The sequence below is a fragment of the Heterocephalus glaber genome, unplaced genomic scaffold (assembly GCF_053883595.1).
Source record: "Heterocephalus glaber isolate CG9 unplaced genomic scaffold, H.glaber_assembly_v1.0 deba00001594, whole genome shotgun sequence".
Lineage (NCBI taxonomy): Eukaryota > Metazoa > Chordata > Mammalia > Rodentia > Bathyergidae > Heterocephalus > Heterocephalus glaber.
The window spans coordinates 4,127,527-4,144,721 of record NW_028258369.1 but is presented as its reverse complement, the minus strand read 5'-3'; the positions used below and the strand labels follow the sequence as shown (position 1 = coordinate 4,144,721).

Genomic DNA, 17,195 nt, shown 5'->3' with positions numbered 1-17,195 from the left:
TTTAAAGTTACTGCTATGGAAAGATGAATTAAAGTGCTGTAAACCCTGTTGATTTCCATTTAGTACACTGAAGACATATTGTCAGGTTTATTCAAACTGCATGCCTACTCCTGGCATAGTACTTAGTATTTGTTAAGTAAATTACAAGCAGAAAGAAAGTAGTCACTCAACTGAGGAAACAAGACAAAGACATCAATAATAGAACAACAAATGTTGTGAAGTTCAATGTCTGAATGCATCCTTTCAGTTGAGGAATTATAGGCCTGAATTTTGCCTACTGGAAAAAAATGCTCCATTAAAGCTGTTTCATGATGGATATGAGTACTTATTAGATATAATCATTTCAAAGAGGGTAAAAAAATCTACAATATTACAGTGTTCAAAAATCTGTTTTTGTAAATTTAATACTATACCTACAACTTAGAAGGCCCAGCTAGTGTTTGGTGAGAAATTCTACAAGAATTTATTTTTTATAAGTGTGATAGGAAGAATTTTAAAACTCTATCCAACAACCCACAACCCGGTGTAATCCCACCCTGCTGAGTACAGGAAAGACCTCTGAATATGATCAGATATCACTCCTAAGATTCAGTTAGATTACAGGATGTAGGTGACTTTAAAAAGGGAGATTATCATTTATCCACCTAACCTAAGTAGGTAAACACATAAAAGGGACAAAACTCTTTATTACTAAAGGGATTTATATTGTCAGAGATGCTACATGAAGGAGACACCCCACTTCTGGCACTGAAAATGGAGAGGGCAACATGGCAAGGGATGCATACAAATTTTAGGAACTAAGAGTGGTAAATGACTGGCATCCAGTCTTCTAATCACAAGGGTCTTGATTCTGCCAATAGTCTAAATCCTTGAAGCAGAACTTTGTGTAGAGCCTCCTGATAAAAATACTGCCCAGCCAACAAACTGCCTTGAAACTGAGCCCCTGAGTAGGAAGTACATATAACCTGGACCTAAACTACTGACCTACAGAACTGTGAAATAGGAATGAATGTTATTTTAAGCTACTAAGTTTGTGATGATTTTTATGCAGCAACAGATAACTAATACACTTAGTATCTCAAAGGATCGATAAAGATATTAGTACCTTCTCAGAATCTCACTCCAATAAATATTTACAAGCAAGTAGTAATTAATAAAGTTTACAAAGTGAGTGTACCTATATACTTTCATTTAATCCTCTCATCAACTCACTAAAAAGAATATCTTTGTTCTTTGCTCTAAATCTCCTTTTTTGAAAAATGGAGACTCATATAGAGTAAATTTATTGCTCAACATTACAGAGGCAGACAGTGAAATTATGCATAAAATTTAAACCAAGCCAAGGTACATTTAAGCAATGATGTCCTTTAAAGTGTGAAGCCAGGCCTAGTATTAAATATTTAAAATTCTCCAGGGATAAGGCTTTGAGGAAGCAAGTGAAGTATTTGCCTTGAGCTCAAAATTCAAGATGAAGACACACAAAAAACCCTCAGTACTCAGGAAAATGAGATATGAAGGTTAAAAAACCATCAGAATGTCAGTTGTTTGTTGGCAGCATGATGGTTGAAATTATATTGGAAACAAGTTTAAAGGTTGACAATATGTTCAAGCTGGACTGGACCAAAATTGGGATAAAGGTGAAGAAATTCTTCAACCACCCAAAGGATAAAGTTGAGTGTAGGCCACTTTTGATGCCTTCTTCTCCTTGAGAAGGAATGATTTTATCATTACTAGAACAGAAGTGTACTTAGAAGGACAGGGAAAGTGAAAACTGATAGTAGATTAAAAAGCTCAAAAATTTGTTCTAACAGCTGAAGGGCAGTAAATCCAAGTTTATAACCTAAGACTCCTTAACCACAATTGAACGTCTTTGCTCTACAATATTCTACCTTTAAAGGCTTATTACCTAGAAACATGCTCCAAATGTTACATACTAAGTTAAATATTCATTGAAAAATCTAAATATTTAATTTGCTGAGTGAAGTGAGAAGGGGGAAATACTATTTTAATAAAATGAGACAACATATTTGCATATTTATTCAAATGAATGAGATGTTTCTGTACTCACCACATTAATAAATAGAGTCTTGAAATAAATTCCGTTAGAACTGTCCTATATTGAATAAGTTTATGAACCCAAAGGGAAGACTGACACAACTTGCTTTTTAGGTTTACATGCATACAAGCTTAAATAATAACAACACTCATCTCTTACCATATCTGCATTAGAATTTATAAAGAAAAAATCAAACTGGCACAGTGACTGGTTAGCTATGTGGGAAGAACATAGAAATTATATTCTTTCAAAGAAAGATAGCTTTGAAGAAATAATAGTAAATTTTCTATGTTTTTCAAAATTATAAATATCTATAGGCACAGTAACATGTCATGTAACAGACTTGGGCCTGAACATAGATTATTCCAATACTACTTATTAATAATCTTTAAAAAGAGATAAATTAATTATTCAACCAATTATCAAGTAGTTTACTTCTCATTAAGATTTGTTTATTTAAAATTACAAAATATAATAATAAAATATTAGACTAAAGAGTTTTCTGATATGTAATGAATGGAGAGATTTAGTTTCCTGTACCTTTCTAGGCAGTAAATTGGGGTAACTGCGAGACTTCCACCAATAAAACCAAATGTAAAATAATGAAGAGTGCTACCTACAGATATATTTCAGTTAATAATCTCAAAAAGATTGATACAATTAGAGAATTACAATTCTTCATCCCCTAGTGGATGAAGGTGATGATTTTGACTAACTGAAGCATCACCACAGAGGAGACAACAGATATTATGCATATCCTAATAGATAGGCACAGTAGCACCTCTGGTGTGGTCTTGCCAACATATAGATAAGAGGTAAAATTTAATCTGGACAGACTTCTTGCTATAACTATTGAATATTATGATGCTGAGTGTCAGGTACATTCAGATAATTAGTGTATTTTTGTAATGTTGTATATTATTGAGATTTCTATAATAAAATAAATTTATTATAAATATTATCTTTACATTTGAAAATACAAGTAAAATGGGACACTTAATGGCAAAATAGAAATCACTAGCTAGGTCTATAGTGAAATAGAAATTATAATCAAACAATACAAACTGAAACTGTCACCCAGCACTGGGCATCTGCAAATTTTTCCAAGACAAACTATGTTTTCCTACACCAAATGGTGAAGGAAAAACCTATCACTGTATACAAGAAGATGGAAAATTATTCAACCACTTTAACGAGCTAGTAGTTCTTGATGCAAAAACTAGACGAGAATTCTCAAAGGGAAAAAAGTCAGGCAGACTCAAAGGGAGAAATATACTCTAAATAAAGTTATAGAATATCTAACACTGCAATGAGTTACACAAAGACATAAAGAAACAGGTGTTTTCCAAGAAATGAAAAACATATCACATTAGAAAAAAAATGTGAGTTTAAATCGACTGTGATAACAGAGAAGAAAAAGCATTTGATCATTTTTGGAGGTTAAAAAATAACCTTTTGGTTAAAAAAATCAACAGTAGTTCATATTAATAATTTCTAGTAAACTTATGTTAGAGTGGAATTTTCATATCATAAAATTAACAGCAAACATACATAGCTGTGAAATGTTAGAAGCATTTACAATAAAGTCCAGAGTAAGACACAGTAGAATGGTACCAATTGTTACTCATCAAATTTGGAATGAATTGCAATAATAAGTATACATTCATATAAGAGAATGCCAAAATAAAAGTTATAAAAGTAAAAGAATGAGGTATAACCTTCTAATTAAAGTTCAAATGAATCAGGTCATAAATTATTTACAGAATTTCAAACCTGATGTAGAAGATTATCAGAGCAAAATTTGTAATCCAGCCACATGAAATAAATAACTAAAACATATAATGGAAAATATATACCATTCTAAATAGTAGCAACTGATTGCATTCCTCACAAAATTAGAAAAAAATACTGAAACTATATTGAACAGCAAAAAGCCTGAATATACTAAATCATCTTGAACAAACAAACAAACAAACAAACTAAAACAAGGTGGGAGGCAATGTACTACCTGATTTAAAAACATACCACAAAGCTGTAGCAAACAAAACAGCATGGTACTAGTGTAGAAAGAGACACATATACCTATGAAGCAAAATAAAAACCCTAATGGTAAACAAATGGATCTCATCAAATTGGACAAATGTGCTGAGATCATGCACTCAAAAAACTAGTCATTTCAATAAATGCTGCTGGAAAAATTGGATATGGACATGAAGAAGAATCAAACAAGACCTTTATCCCTCACTTGTTACAAAATCAGCTCAAAATAGATGAATGACTTAAATGAAATACTCAAAACTGTGAAAGTATTAGAAGAATACAGGGAAATGCTTCAGCACATGACAACAAGCAAGGATATATTTTTCACAGTATTCTAAATGCATAGGAAACAAAAACAAACATAGACAATGGAATCACTTCAAATTAAAAAGCTTCTTATAAGCAAAGAAAACAAATCACAGAATGAAATAATTCACAGAATGAGAAAATACTTGCAAATCATACATCTGGCAGAGGGTTAATGTACAGAATAAATAAGGAATTCCAAAATTTCAGTAACAAAAATCAAAGAACCCGACTTAAAAATGGGCACTAGATCTAAATACATATTTCTCAAAAGAAAACATACAAATGACCAAGAGTTACATGAAAAACTCCTCAACATCACTAATCATCAGGGAAATGCAAATCAAAATTACAATGAGATATTACCTTACTCCAGTAAGAATAGTGTATTGGTCAGTTTTCTGTGTTGGGATGAAATATTCAACACTTGTAGTTTAAAGGAAGAGGTATTTATTTTCACTCACAGTTTCAGAGGTTTCAGTTCATGGTCAGCTGGTTCCAAGGCAGAAATGGCATGACAAAAGATCATGACAAAGGAAAGCTGTTCAACCTATGGCAGTCAGGAAGCAGAGAGCGAGGAAGAGCAAAAGCAAGAAGGGCCTGGGGACAAGAATATACTGTTTCAGATTACTCCCCCAGTTTATCTAGTTCCTTCAAACAGGCTCTATCGTCTAACAAAATATCCAGCCATAAACTAAGCAATAGATTAACCCTTTGATGGCTTTAGTACCTTTGCAATCCAAACACCTCTCCAGGAGTCTCTTAAACCAGTCACACAGACAATCAAAATCAAGCAATTGGCTGGGGTTTTAGCTCAGTGGTTCCGCCACTTGCCTCGCAAGTGCAAGGTCCTGAGTTCGATCCCTGGGACCAAAAAAAAAAAAAAATCAAGCAATTAACTGACACAAATGGCTATACTTAAAATACAAAAGATAACAAGCACTGGTAATGGTATGGAAAATGGGAACTCTTACACACTTTTATTACGAATGTAAATTAGTGCAGTCATTATGGAAAACAGTGTACAGGTTGCTCAAAAATTCAAAACTACTATTATATGATCCAGGAACATGACTCCTCAGTATACATTCTGAAGGAAATAATGTCAGTACATTGAAGAGACATCTGCACTCGCATATTCACTGCATCACTATTCACAAAAGCCAAGAAATGGAAACAGCCTAAGTGTCCAAAAACTGATGAATGGATGAAAAAAGTGGTACATATATACAATAGAATACTGTTTAGCCATGAAAAATGATGAATCCTCACCATTACCAACAACATAGATGGAACTAGAGTTCATTATGTTAAGTGAAATAATCCAGACACATAGACAAGTACTGCATAATCTCACTTATATCTGGAATAATTTTTAAAAGGTGATCACACAGAAGTTGAGAAGTCGAATGGTAGCTACCTCCAGAGGGCAAGGAGAGCAGAGAGGAGGCAAGGATAGGGAATGGTTGACCAGTGGGCACTAAGTTACAGTTAGGTTGGAGTAAGAAGTTCTGCTGCACTGTTGCATGTCGGGTGACTTTAAGAATTATGTACTGTATATCTCATAAAGCTAGAAAAAATACTCAATGTTTGAGGATACCTATATATATATATACATATATGTATATATATATATATATATATATTTACTTTCATTTAAACATTAGATAGACACAGTGTGGTGCTGCACATCTACAATCCCAGCACTCTGGGAGGCTGAAACAACAGGATCACAAGTTCAATCCCAGTCTGGGAAACAGAGAATTACCAAGCCCCTGACTCAACATAAAAAGAAAATAGTAAAAAGGGCTAGGGATGTAGCTCATTGCAGAGGCCCTGTGTTCAATCCCAAATACTGCAATAAATAAATACATAAATATTTCATAATATATACATGTATCAAACATCATGATACTCCACAAATATGCACAATTTTTGTTTTATGTATCATTTAAAATTAATTAAAGAAATTGCAACAACTTTCAAAACATATCTAAGAAAAGAACTAAAGAAAATATACAAAATCTTTATCAAAGCTAATATAAAAATTATTGACAGACTTAGGTAAAATATGTCCTAAATAGAGCAATATGTATTATGCCTATCCATAGTGAATAGAGTATTGTATATATGTCAATTGCACTTAAATTATTTTTAGGTGTAATGCCTTCTATGTTAGGATTGCCCTCTAGTTGGCAGAAGGTTGGTAGCCCAGTTCAGTGAGACACCAGATGAGAACTTAGGGCACTATCCACACAAGAAGAGCCATCACATAAAGAAAGAAGTCCAGCATAGGTCAAAAATTCATGAAAAGACGTTGTGTGAGTTTTGTGTAAACTTCTCATCCCTCAAACAAAGGGGACTAACACACCCTCCCCCTACCTGCTCTGTTGGGAAGGCTAGGTGGGCAGAACTGCAAGTGGATAACCCTGACTTCTACTTCACCTGGCTGGGAGAAGGAGAGTTGAAGTTTCAACTTGAGAACTGAGCCAGGAGGAGCAGTCCTACAAACCAGGAGGCATCAAAGTGAGTATCTGTAGAGATTGTCCTCTCCCAGAGCAGAAGCAGGCCCAAAGTAACTCACCCTACTGTAGCCCACCTTGTCCCCACTGTCAACCTTGGGTGGCTATGCCTAACACCCCACACTCCCTCTTGCCAATCTGTGGGATGGGAAGCCAATCTAAAGGATCTAAAGGAGGCATCCTCAAGTCAGTAAAGGGAGGAGTCCAAGAACTGGGCAGGAGTCAAGTCAATCCCCTGAGTTGGAACTGATGTAACAAGCTTCCCTGGAACAGAGTCTCATTTCACCCCTGCCTTGTAGATTGCTAAAGCAGTAGTCTCAAGGCAACCAGCAAAGCCAGCCATTCTTGGAGCCAAGGTAGAATCTTCGTACCAAGCCTGTGCATACCCTACCTCATTATCCATCTTCCAGGTCACCTTTGCATCAACACAACTGTTTGCATTACAGCTTGCTGTCCATGCTAGAGTTATCATGCCTCAGGATCAGAAGACTAAGCTCTATGCCAGTTCAAAATGCCACCCCATCAATGGTGAGAACCAAAGTCCAGGTGGTGTTTAGGCCACTGCAATAGAGGGAGAAGAGTCCTCTTCTGCCTGTCCATTCTTTGGGTGTAGTCCTCAGAATATTTCTGCTTCTGGTATACTGAGCACCAGCAGGTGGTTTGCTGCTGTTTCACACATGGGTTCTGATGAAGGTGCTCAAGATCAAGATGAGGAAAGTTCAGATTCCTCTCGGGGTACTGACAGCTGGAATATGACTCTTTAAACAAGAAAGTGATTTCATCCGTGTGGTTCCTAATAGACAAGTATTAAAACAAAGAGCTAATTGCAAAGGCAGATGTACTGAAGTTCATTGTCAAGTTAAGTAATTTACACTCAAATGGGGAAAGTTTTGTACAGATTTACTTGCTATGTAGCATTAATGGCTAATTTCTTGTAAGTTGCCCTAGAAAGCTACATATACTCCCAAATTTATTTAAAAAATCTTCCTAGAAGGGAAGATTGTCTCATCTGTGAAAAATGTAATCATATGGTAATTGCCAAGCATTAAGGACATAATATTTTTCAATCTGTCAATGCTTCATATCCATTGCATATATTTCAATTGTTCTACAAGATATGGCTTACCAGATACCATTTCAGAATTGTAATTTTCTTAAATTCACATGGCTAATAAGTAACAGCCGGGAATAGACTCCCAGTCTAGTTTGGATGGAATTTTTCTAGAACCCATACTTTCCTGTTCCTCCTACCTGGGCCAGATCTTTTGCTTCTTAATTCACTATTTCTGTCGCTACTCATAAGTGTATTACAGACAATTAAAAAGAAAGACCTCTCTAGCCAAACTACTAAAAACAAGCCTAAAGAAAGAAGGTAAATATGAGAATAAAGCCCAAGGTAAGGATTATCTTTGGGATCCAATTTCTGAGGATCCTCATGTTCCTAGCCCCAGGTTTCCTTGAGAATGGTGTTTGCCCAAACACTGGCACATGAGTTCAGTACCACTATGTTCTTAGCATCGTTCCCATGATATTTGCCAGGTTACCTTCATGTCCAAACTGGAACCTCATCTACTGACCAACTCTTCACTGCCTTATCTAAAGGCTGCTCCCTTGCTTCCTATAATGTAGGCAGCCCAGAATAACCTGTTCTCCTCTGGTACTAGATCTGTACAACTCCCTCTTGATCTTCCTTGGAGGTCCTATCCCTCTGTGGAATTCTTGACATTAAAATTTAGGTACCTGATTTCCACAGCCTAATGCCACTCCACATCTCTACAATAGGTTCTAAATTCATCCCAAATGAATTCATGATTAGAGCCTGATTGCTGATTTTGCAATGACTATACTGGTGCATGGAATGTAAGTGAAGTTCCAGAGAAAATTTTGTAAACAATCCAAATATTGTCAGTAGGATTTTAAAGTGGCATATTATTTGAAAGTAGCACCTGAACAAATATGCAGGTGGGTGAGTTTGCCTAGATGATCCAAAATCAAGCCTCCTTGTAAGTTGTGGATGAAGAAAGGCCATAGAAATCACTGCAAATATCTACTGAGGCTTAAATCTTCAAACAACCCCAAAGTCCTTCTAAGATGGCAAAAATAGTTTCTTGGGAGTTGTACTGTCTTTGAGCAGAAGTTTTAAAAGTAATCCATCAGATTTCTCCTGCCTCTCATCTCAAAAATCGGCCCAAAGAAAATCTTTGTTTTTCCCTATGTCTAATGACACCTGTTAAAGTATCCTGCTTGTTCAGTCATGTTGGGATTTGCAGGATTCACAATGCACAAACATACCATTATCCTACTGGGACTCTAGAATGTATTCCAAAGGTCAATGTAGAAAGGTGCTACTTAGTGAAGCAGCCTTTTCCTGCTGGGATTTTACAAGTTTCTTTTGAAAAGTTGATGAAATCCTTTATTACGAAACATTTCTGACATAGCAGGCTTTAAAATTGTTGGAGGATTTCAATACAAATTTGGCCTTATTAGAAATTCTATCAGGTATGGAAGGGATAATTACAAATTCAAACAGTTGCTCTTTGATCAAGCACATCAGTCATGTTGAGGTTTGCAGAATTCATAATTGTGACTAAGCAGAATAGAAAGGAGTACATTTTCATTCTACTGAGATTCAGTGAAGTAAGTCAATGCAAAAAAAAAAAAGTATTACTGAACAAAAAAGGTGAACTATCCTTGCTAAGATTTCAAGTCGTTTTATAAATTATGCAATCATGTATTTTAAAACACCCGTCATGTAAGAGGTGTCAAAAATGTTGGGGAATTGCATAGCAAACTTGCCTCCTTTGCAACTCCACATAGAAATGAAGAGGGTTGTCTCATGACAAGCTCCAATGGTTGCTCTTTTATCAAGTGCCTCCTATATAACAGTTTATAGGAGAGACTTCAGTGTTCATCCAAATGGTGTCCTGCTGTCCTTCCTGAGCTCATGAGAAACCACACTTCCCAGTCCATCTGTAGTTAGGAAGGATCGTGACTTCCCTCGTCATTGAAATATAAGCCATTAAGAGCACATGTCAAGATGTGGACATTCAAGTGGAAAAAAGCCTAAATTCCTGGATCATCCATCAGTGAAGACTCTTACCAACCCACTTCAGCTTTTATGCCTATGTGGAATAAACTCTAGTTGTTTTAAGCCATTCAGTTGAAGTTTTTTTCTGTTGCATCAGCTAGCATTTGCTTTATCCAATTAATAATGCCCAACTACTATTTTTGTGGTTAGACATATTAAAAGGTTTTAATCACAAATGAGGCATATATATTTATTGCAAAAATTACAGCAATACAGATAAATTGAAATCTCTCCCTGTCCTCAAAGTTCAGGCCCCTCTCCAAATATAACCACAATTATCAATCTAATGTCATTTTAAAGCTGATCTGGGACTTTATATATAGATATGCCTTAAAAATATATTGACTTTTTAACATACATGGCTATGTACATATTACTCTGTCTCTTAATGTTATTTATTAAAATGAACACAGACTATTTGCCATGACAGCATATTCACCTCACTCTATTACTTTCTAGAATTCTAAAGTATGTTTGTACAATAATTAATTTAGTTTTCCTCTCCTTGCTGAACTTTTTCAATTGACATATATTTTCCTCTTAATGGAATTGTAAGTTATTTATCAATTGTTGCTATGATTAAGAGAACTGAAAGCAACATCTTTGAACATTCAATCTTGGGGAAAAATGCATATGTTTTCCTCATAAGAAAGGCACAGCAAAATGCAAATTGATGTCTGATGATGATAAGAAGTTGCTTGAGACTGATCTTTTGATGTTTCTTCTGGACACAACAGCCTCCCCGAGATGGAAATCTGAGAATATTTTATTATGATGAGGGTGTAGGCTGGAAAGAATCACCTCATTCCAAAGAAGCCAGGAAGCTCACCAGAGATATCTTGCAGGAAAAGTATTTGAAGTACTGGCAGGTACCCAACGGTGATTCTCTAAGCTAGGAATTCCTATGGGAATTCCAATGGGGGTACTGGAGCCCACACTGAAACCAGGAAAATGAAAGTCCTGAAAAGTTTTGGCCAAAATAAATGATACCAGCCTTAATTCCTTTCCAAATATGTATGAAGAGGTTTGGAGAGATGAGCAAGAGAGAACAGGAGTGAGACTGGCTGTATTGAGTTGGACTGTACATGTTCTAGGGCTATGTGCAACAAATCTGTAATGAGTCTGAGTTAATTCCTTTACTCTGTGGTGGTGATGGATTGGTATTGGACTAGAAGGACCTCAAAATATATCATTTTCTTTCTTTCTTTCTTTTTTAACAGTAATGATGATTGAACTCAAGGCCTTCACATTGAGATACATCCCTAGCCTTTTTTTATTTTTTATTTTGAGACAGGGTCTCACTAAGTCACTAAGTTGCCCAGGGTGGGCTCAAACTTGTGATTCTTCTACATCAGCATTTCTCTCCTTTGTTAATGTTTCACTGTCATTCATTCTTTTGTTCATGGTTCATAAATTATTTCATTTCTACTTAATTTCTGAATGTTGTTCCTTTTGATGGAATATTTAAATAATTTCATTATATAAGTATACGAATCATCACTTTGATGATATAAGTGTTACTATATCAAGTTTAAGAGTAGAACTATACTTTTTGAAAAATGAATTTGAAATTCATCTTATGTTATAATGTGGAGCAAGAAAATGTGGCATCAAGTAAGTATTTCTTTGGAAATATGAAAGAAATCAGTAGTAAAGATTTTGGAGTCAAAAACAGAATAGATGACTTGTCTCTTCTGTTTTACAGACCCACTCACAGATTTATTGTGCCCAGCTGGTTTTCTGTGCCAGCTGCTTATGAATTATTCACCTCTCCCCAAGATCCTCATCATCTGAAGTTGGACCTGATCTAGAGGATGAGACTTGGATTTTGAGCTGATGCGGTGCTCTTGAGAGAGAGAGTGGGTATAGACTTCCTAAGATATGGACATGAAACATTGAGAACCTGAGGGGAGAGCGTGGCTGACAGAATTTCATGGTCCTCCAACGAGCTCCACTTCCTGGTAGTCATGCCTTTGTGTGCCTCTATCCTTGAGTGTAGTTAGGACTGTGACTTGCTTCTCACCAACAGATTATGGTAAAGGGGATGAAATACCAACCTCATGATTACATTACATGTGAACAGATGATTAGAAACAAAATATCTTTCAGACTCAAAAATCTCTCTCCACAAAATACATGTCAACTGAAAAACAAAGTTAATTCAGCAAGGAGAGGTTTTTCATCAAAAAGAATTATTTCTAAGAAGGAAAAGGGACTTTTAAAATAGGTGGAGATGGACTATTGCAATGGGAAGAATATAATATATATATATAATATATAATAATTGTACATATTTATGGGGTACAGTGTAGCAGTTCATACAATTTGTAATGACAAGCTCACAAGTTGGTATATCTATAGTATAAATTGGTGTATCTATGATCTCAGACATATCATATCTTCATGTTAGGAACATTCGAAATCCTCTTAGCTACTTTGAAATATTCAATTAATTGTTGTCAACTGTAGTAATGCTATAGTTCTATAGAACACTGGAAGTTATTTTACAAAGAGGAGTAAACAAAGGTAGTAAGTACCAGATGTGTGAGGAAATGGAATAAAAGTATTGCATAAAAGTTTGATACTAGACCAGAGAATGTTTTATTCTGAGGCCAATCTATTCTCAAGAAGGGTTGTATGCTGACTCATTGGATATTAGGACAAATTTCACAAGTTTGGAGAAAAAACTAAAATCTCAACCCAAGTTTGATTAACAAGTATTTTGTTTCAATTGATCACTGGTGACAAAGCAGTTTAGATAATCATGTACAAGGCAAAGAAAGGGACTCCTGAGGGTCTGTGCCCAGGGTTTGTCATAGACAAATGAGAGAAGTATCCATCAGTCTTATCTAGGCATAGGGGCAAGAGTGGGTCATGCAGTAAGCCTTTCCCAGGAACACACAATCGCGAATCGTTCGATTTCTTTTTCTTTTTCTTTTTTTTTTTTGGTACCGGGGATTGAACTTGGGACCTTGCGCTTGTGAAGGAGGTGCCGGAATGTTCGATTTCTTATTCCTCTGTTTTCCAGGATCACTGGGCTTAGGTAAAATTCAACATTATCATACAAAATGTTTATTGAATAATTATTAAACCAGAATATGATGCACATTATGAGGAATCTGCTAAAGAGATAGCAAAAACAGAAATTTCTTGCATATATAGCCAAGCAGACAAGACTTATTAAATGTTTATTCTTAAGATAAAAGAGAACTAGTCCTTAAGTAAAAGAAATTTATCACACCATTTGTCACACGTAGTTATTCCTAAATTCACTTAGTAATTAGAGTGGCCGCCTGTGTCAGGTAATTGCTTTCACCAAAGAGAAAATATTCCTGAGTTGTAAAACTAGCAAAAGATTTACTCAGCTTTTAAAAGGAGAAAGATTTTACTTCCACAAGCTTCAAAAGTAAATGCTCTAAGATAAAAAGGGTGGAGAAAAGTATCATTCTTATTTTTATTCCCACCAGAAGAAAAGAATTGTAACAAATTATCAGATTTGCATTACTCTTTAGTTTCTGAGGATACCAGCAAATCATCTACGTATTAAATAATCATAGAATTCTCTAGTGGAAAATATTTCTGTTTTCCTGAAGATGGCTACAGAAAACATTAGGAGAATTCCAAAACCCTTGATGAATAATTTGCCACAAAGACTAGATTTCTTTGTAAGCAAATACAAACAAGAATACACACTTGTCTGCTTGAGGAACACAGAGAGGGTGTAGGCCAATAACTAATTACCTGAAACAGAAATTCTGAAAGCAATCCCATTTGCTATAGTTACAAAAATTAAAATACATAGGAATAAACTGAACCAAAGAGGTGAAAGATAGCTGTCTAGTCATGTAACACTGAATAACGAAACTGAAAAGAACTAAAAAGAAAAAAAAAGAAAGAGGGTGGATCCTTTTGTTAGGCGCGGCTCCAAGGGCAAGCTCAGTACCCTGACCCAGAACTACTGAGGTAGCCCCAGCCTAGCTGAGCTCATCTCAGGAATCCCTGGCGTTGCTCTGCCCCGTCCCCAGCACCCACCCCACTCCCAATGCCCTTAAGCCTCAGTAGAGTTTCCACACCCAGTGCCAGCCCCTGGAAGGACAGTAGTGCAGGCACAGTGAGATTATTTATTTGGTGCAAAAGTCTTTGACAAACTTTGTCCACTACTGGAGTGTGGTAAAAGCAGTTTTGATTGATTTCTTTAGTTTGAAATTAAACGCTCAGGAAAACTGTGCCTTTGCATATGTTGAAATAAGATCAGCAGTGAATGGGATAGTGAACATGATAATTGTGAATTGGAAACAAGCAATAAATTATCAACACTCCTGAGGGAATCTGAGATTGTTAATAATGCAAGAATGGCTTCCTCCTTATATACTGTGAAACAAAAAGTTGAAAAAAGATTTGAGCAACATTAAGGTGATTATAGCTGTACACAAGAAGACATTAATGAAGATTTATTGACCGACTCTTCAATGAGGTTTACAATTTTGAATTTGAAGATTTACAGGTGACTTTGAGGGATAGTGTGTCAAAGCAGTCCACTGAAATAAAAATGATCGCAGCTCCTGAACTAGAAAAAATCCAGAATTAAATAGGAACATATTTGAGAAGCCTGTTAGCATTGAATGGGAAATTAACTATTATTACATCTCCTATGATCCCAGACATTTTCATACATGTATTTACTGCAAAACAGATGGAGTATCTTATATACCAATCTCTTCAGTAGTTTCAAACAGAAAGATCCCAAGACAATTGTTCAAGTGAATCTGTGTACATTGGCAAATATTGCAGAATTTAATGCAGAGAAATTTTATCCAATAAAGACCGATCATCCCAACGAAATCTGGACTATGGGAAAGAAAGAGCTTGAATTTTATGATGGAATAACCTCAAATCAGAGAAGAGTCATGATAGCAGCTCTTGGTCATAAATGTATACCTATAGTTTTTGCAGATCCTGTCAAAGCTTGTGGGTCGCTTACTTTAGTTGAAAAGATACTTTGTTAGGTGTTGCTGTGGCTACAGTGAATGCTATGATAGCAGAACATGGCTGTAGTTTGGAAGACATTATTGTTGTACTGGGGCCTTCAGTAGGACTTTGCTGTTTTACTCTTTCCAGAGAATCAGCAAATGCAGTCCATAATCTTCATCCCGCATGCCTAGGACTGTTTGACTTGTCAAATCCCTATATCCATAAAAGCCACCAAGATTCTTCCAGAACCATGAGGAATTCCTTCACAGAATATTCAAAACCAGAGCCAAGATTTCAACCTCTGTACATCCTGCCATCCTGGCAAGTATTTCTCTCATGACAGAGAGAGCCATTGAGCTACATCCCTGGCCCCTCATTGCCTTCCGCTTGCCATGCTGTGGACTATTTCTCCTCTGTGAAGCCCCTCTGCCATGCTGCCCCATCTTGGAGCCAACTGACTGTGGACTGAAGCCTCTACGCACTGTGAGATGAAATAAACCTTTCTTCCTTTAACTTGCAGGTGTCGAATATTTTGTCTGAGCAACAGGAAAAGTAACTAAGACAGGCCCAGTCCCTTTACAGATAAAAGGGAATGGCTTAGCCTTGCTGTGTATTTATGTACCTTAGCAAGTTTTGACAAGGCTTGTGTCCTCAACCTGCACTTTTTGTTAAACATACAATTTTAAAAGTACAAGGGTACAATTTTTCTTTTTTCCTTTCTATCTATCTTATTTTTCCTATCTTGCATCACAATCCTTTCAATTTTAGGAAAAGCTCAAGTCTGTCACATTTGTGCATGTGCATATTTGTGCATATTAAAATTCTTCTATATATGCACTTATGCACATAACATATATATTCAAAATTACTAAGATTATAACTAATGATATAACTAATGGAGATATTTATTCAACTTTTAAAAATTTTGAAAATCACATGTAAAGCTCTACAACTTATAAGCAACAATCCATGGGATATCCAGACAGATATTACAGCCTTAAACATATTTATCAAAGAAAAAATTTAAAATTTAAAACATCTAATTCATTTGAGAGCTACAGATTTGATGGTACATTGCATCTAAAAATTAGAAGGTGGGAAATAATGAACCCAAGTTCAGAAATGATAAATAAGAAAATAGTAGATCCAAGTAACTAAGCCCAGTTTTTTGAAAAATTTTCCATATCACTTTTTGTAGCGATTATCAATTATAGCAGTAGAAATAAGTGACACTAATCAAATAAAATTCAAACTCCAAAATATACTTGTGGAAGAGATTTAAAAACAGTAAAATAACACTACAAATGTTTACCATTACATCATGTAAACAAATGGTAACTAAGGATAAGGTTCTATCTACAGAATTCTTTTAGCTATTAAAGACAAAGGAATAATAGAATTATCATTTTTTAGCCCCTAAAAGAAGTAATGGATGAGGATGATGATCTGATGTTGCCAACAACACCAGAAAGGAGATGATAGGCATTATGTATCTCTGAAAGGAGGTGCACAATATCACCTCTTTAGTGATCTTTCCAATAAACGAAAAGCTATCTGATCAAGTTTCTTGCAACTACTGAGAATTATTTATGCTGAGTGCCATAATTCTATTCTCTGTACTGTTGTATATGTTTGGGAATATCAATGATAAAATTATTTATTATAGGGCTGGGGACTTAGCTTAGTGGCACCATGCCTCGCAAGTGCAAGGTCCTGAGTTTGATCCCCAGTACAACAACAAAAAAAATAATTTATTACAAACATCATGCCTACAAGTTTAAAAATACAACTGAATTTAAAAAGTTAGCAAAATATAAATTGCTAAATATGTTCATAAAGATGGAAAATATAATTGAATAATACAAATTAAACCTGGAATTAAAACTGAAGGCATTCTCAAAATGTTTCCAGACTAGTCAGGTTTTGTGGCCTGTTACATCAAATTGTGAAGGAAAAACTAATGAATATATTGTGTAAACTCTTCTAAATTATAGAAAAGTGTGGCAAATTACTGATATACTTTAGCAGGTTAGCTCTGTTTGATACAAATACCAAATAAAGATGTTCCTCCCAAAACAACACTTATGTCAAGGTCTGAGACAAATACCATAATCAAATTCATAGCATATCCAATATAATGTTAAATTAAGTAAGCTGGATCCAAGGAATACAATGATATCACATTAGAAGAAATTACTTTAAAGTTATTTAC

The 17,195-nt window shown here is 35.4% G+C and overlaps 1 pseudogene; it reads left to right on the top strand.

The window, feature by feature from the left end:
• Window positions 1-1,556: 1,556 nt before the first annotated feature.
• On the top strand, window positions 1,557-15,339 carry LOC101708320 (purine nucleoside phosphorylase LACC1 pseudogene; annotated as a pseudogene).
• The last annotated feature ends 1,856 nt before the right edge of the window (window positions 15,340-17,195 follow it).